The 4,389-nt window shown below is 39.0% G+C and overlaps 1 non-coding gene across 1 annotated transcript; it reads right to left on the bottom strand.

The window, feature by feature from the left end:
• Positions 1 to 3,242: 3,242 nt before the first annotated feature.
• On the bottom strand, positions 3,243 to 3,314 carry Trnad-guc. Its single transcript has one exon. It is a non-coding gene; the product is annotated as a tRNA-Asp (tRNA).
• Positions 3,315 to 4,389: the final 1,075 nt, after the last annotated feature.

The raw sequence follows: 4,389 nt of genomic DNA on the forward strand, positions 1-4,389 counted from the left end.
GATGAGTCTGGAAAGCGTGTGCAAGTTTCTTTGAGGAAAACAAAAACAAACTGTGTATGACGAGCGTATGCTAGTCTACGTGTGTTCAAATGTCACTAAGCTCTATAGACGGATCTGTCACATGAAACGGCCTATGTTCAATTTTGTAACGTGTCAGCAATTGCGCCATTCGGCAGCAGCTATAAATGCCGGGAAATGAGGAATGGCGTATTTCTGACGATTTTTTTACAATTCTCGCATAACCTGTGATCTCGCCCTAAAAGCCATTGGTAACCGAGTGTGTAGCTTGTTGTTATCGAGCAAACGAATGGATTTACACGCTATTCAACATTGCTACGGTGAAGAAAAGATCCTCCGTTATCTCTCAGTGGTTATAGTTTTCATCCTGGGCCATTCATTTGCTTAGAAACAAGGAGCTACACACTCGGTTACCAATGGCTTTTAGGGCGAGATCACAAGTTATGCGAGAATTTATCTGTAATTCGGATACGAAAATGATGTACCACAATAATGTTCAAAAGGCAAGGGAATGATACTAAGGTTGAATTTGTATGATTAGGCATGGGGTTAAGTGATCATGTTTTCTGGAACCAGTTTTACGGAAATGGTCATATTTCTGAAGATTTTCAACGGATCTTAATGCGTCCACCGGGTTTCAACTTCCTATTAGTTTACGTTTCTAGGAAAATTGTAAATATATATCAAAGATGATTAGAAGGAACAAGATAATCGACTCCTGTCTTTTCTAGGAGACATGAATAGCGCCGCTCTGGTGAATCAAAAGCTAACTAATATGTAACGTTCTCCTAGTGACCACCAGATGTTGAAGTGTTCGTTTGTGACATTCACGCTTAAGAAAAGCTACACAGCTCAATCGGAGATGTTCGATATTGCCAATCATTTATAAATGCCATAAATTGTAAAAGAAGAAGAAAAAAAAAAACAGCACAGGAATATTTTTTTAGTATGTGTAAAAATTCCACCAATTTTGTGTTGGTCCAGAAGAGCCTGATTTGATGTGAGTTGTACTCATTCCTGTGTAAATTTTTTGAAGCGTGTTTGTTTTGATTCATCATCGTTTTGTAATTGCACGATGATTTTAATTTAGTCCAAAATAATGTTTACGCGCTTTTTACTCAACAGATGGCAGTAGCGTTACTTGAATAGCGTGTCGTCGGCAAAATGCATGGCAAAATAAAGAGTCGATCATCTTTTTCCTTTTAACCATCTTTGTATATATACAAGTTCACATCGCACAGAAATACGAGCGACGGAAAAAATGCCATTTGGACATGACCTTGGATAATCCGGAACATCTCCGGTGTCCGGTGGTCAATATGCATGGTCAAGTGAGTTCCTGAAACAAGACCAAAGTTTCCGTCAACTGCTTCCAGATGCATTCAATTTCATCAATTTTTCATAAAGTTATAAGCATTTGAAATTAGGCAAAAGTCTACCTATCTCAATCATTTTGCCTATCCCCTGTGTATGTGACTTGTGAGCTATTGTTGACGCAAAACTGACGTCCAAGGAAAATGTGAAGACGACGATTGTCAAAGCATTCTCAGTGCTAGGATATATACGTCGACATGCTGCGGAGTTTATTGATGCATTCGCATTGAAGGTACTATACTGTGCGTTAGTACAGTATGGGGCTCTGCACAAAATTCATTCTCTTTCTTTCATTCTTCCATGAAATTTGTAAACAACATGGCCAGTAAACGTCAAAATCCCATGCAAAATCAAAACAATGCAGAGCCCCATAGTATCTTAGAGTGCGTCTCTCCACCTGGGCGGTGCGAACTAGATATAAACAAGCAGCCAGGCTGCTGTCAAGCCTATATTTTCATCAAAATAGATCAATCCAATTGCCTGCGTAGTAGTGTTTGCTGTGAGAAAGAAAACATAAACAGAATTGATGCGGAGCATTCACTTACTTGTTGAACTGACGTTGAACGAAAGCTCAAATAACGTCGAACAAACATCGATACGTATTCATTCTGAGGAAATCGACTTGTGTAAGATTGATCGTGCGTTAGTATTCGTGGCAGTTTACTTGGAGACCTCTATGATCCGAGTATGCCTAGGAGTGTGTGGTCATTACTTCGCCACGCTAAAAAAATGTTATACATTTTATGTGACACAATAGTAGTTTACGGAACAAGTTGCAGAATGATGATTTTTACAGCACGAGTCGTAAAATTATCTTACGAGGCTTGCCGAGTAGGATAATTACGACGAGTGCTGTAAAAATCGAGTTCTGCAACGAGTTACGTACAACATTTTTTGCAATTTCGTAGAAGACCACTTGAGGGTATCAGAAATTATATCGTTACGCATCCACCATTATTTTACAATTTCTGAGAAATGGTTGTGTTATGATTCATTACGCAACTGAAAACAGTTGCGTAATGAGAAAGCGTTGCGTAATGAATCATTACAGCACTGGTTTCAGTTAGGTAATGACTATTCCCGCACTGCATACTTCAGTGCAGGAAAATAGGCCGTATCATGACAGATTGGCGTGATGAAAAACAGCCTATTACGATGAGAAATTGCAAAAAAACTATTAACTGTTGAAGGTGTTGCAGATGCGTATTGATGCGTATTTTTTAGATGTTTTGTTCAAAAACAAAAATACGATCAGAAACTATCTGATTCAGCTGATTTATTGGACTTATTGCCTGCATCAAACTGCAAACGTTTTGTGTAAAATGTTGTAGTACAGTAGTTGTGGACACCTTGAAAATGGTTTCCTGTGGAATAAGCAAACAAATAACGGTTAGCACTGGTGGAAAAATGTATGTTCAAATTGAATGACGAAAATGTTCGAGAGCTCTTCACCTGCTTCCTTGGAACGACCCAAAAAATCTTCCTCCATATGCTGAACGCGATCGACTGATATCTTGCAGACGTGTAAGATGTCATCGGATGTTAGTTTTCGATATCATTACAAATGAGATTGATTGGCCAGTGCCTTTTGAGCAAACACTGCTCAACATCCCCCGTCCTATTTTCCGAAACTCTTCATTACTTGCTGCTCCATAGTTATGTCCCAACCTGCCAAACTATCATTCTACAAGTTCTTCCACACAGCATAGTTCCCATGCCTGAGTTAGCGCCAGGCAAAACCAGAACAACGGACATCCGATCCTGTACGTGACAACTGGAGTGTTCGCGGATCACAAATTGAATATAACGTTGGCTTAGATAAAGTTGTCCATTAATGCAAAAATATAAGACTCCCCGACGGGGAATTGAACCCCGGTCTCCCGCGTGACAGGCGGGGATACTGACCACTATACTATCGAGGACTTGTGTAACTCCATCATAAACTATATAAGGTGGAAAGAGAAACCGTACTTCATTAGCAACAAATTTTAATACAATAATGCAATTAAAATCATAATGAAATGTTTTGATCAGTGATGTTTGAATGTGATTTGAGTTAGTTGTGTTTGTTTTGTAGTGATTTGCATTAAAATGTTCGAAAAAAAAAACTCTGGAATAAACCGTATTCTTCAACTCTACATCTAGTATACATAAATTTAGTTATCATTATTTCCAGTTTGTAGTCAACTTAAGCGTAATTCATAACTTCGAGTAGGCACCATTAACTCACGCATACGGTGCTAATTAAACATAGTTAAGGCAAGCAAAGTCTAGAACAAAAGACCATTCAAGTAAAACATTATTTCACAATTATGGCATTAGGAACCAAGCAACAGCAAACTCGCATTCCAATCAAGCCACAGCCAAAATGCTGCCAGAGTCCAATCTCAATCTCAATCACGGTAATTGGTTCCGAAAATTCTGCGTTGGACATTAGCTCCATTCGCTATATATTAGGGCTATCAGTACGAGTCACGTCACCAGAGGTGCTCGCCATACAAGTTGAGCTCGCTCTCGCACCCATATCTGTGCGCCGGGTTCATAAAATATTCATTTTTAATTAATTTTAATGGTTTTTTGAGCAGTAGTAGCAGCAGCAGCTGATTTGAAAGGCCATGTGCGTGAACGGGAATCAAAGAGAGGTGGAGCGTGTTTTGGTAATTTAGAGCTGCGAGATCAATCACGGGCTTTTTGATTGATGTGGTAAAATCGTTTTGTGAAGTGCCACGAAAGGTAAATTGGGAACACTTATCAACCTAGCTCATTAGAATTCCTTCGATAACACCTTAAAGAAGATCATGCTTTCAGGCTGTACGTACTAAATTCTTTCGGCTACCTGTTTTTTGACGTTGGATAACGTCTTACGGCAACATATGGGGGTACAATTCAGAAAAACGAAAAATTGAGCATGTAACGAAAAATGGTCAGGTTTTTTTTTATCTTTATTTTAGTGTTTTTTAACTTACAGCTAGTTCAACACTCGTCAGGAAAGGTCAC

The sequence above is a fragment of the Aedes aegypti genome, chromosome 3 (assembly GCF_002204515.2).
Source record: "Aedes aegypti strain LVP_AGWG chromosome 3, AaegL5.0 Primary Assembly, whole genome shotgun sequence".
Lineage (NCBI taxonomy): Eukaryota > Metazoa > Arthropoda > Insecta > Diptera > Culicidae > Aedes > Aedes aegypti.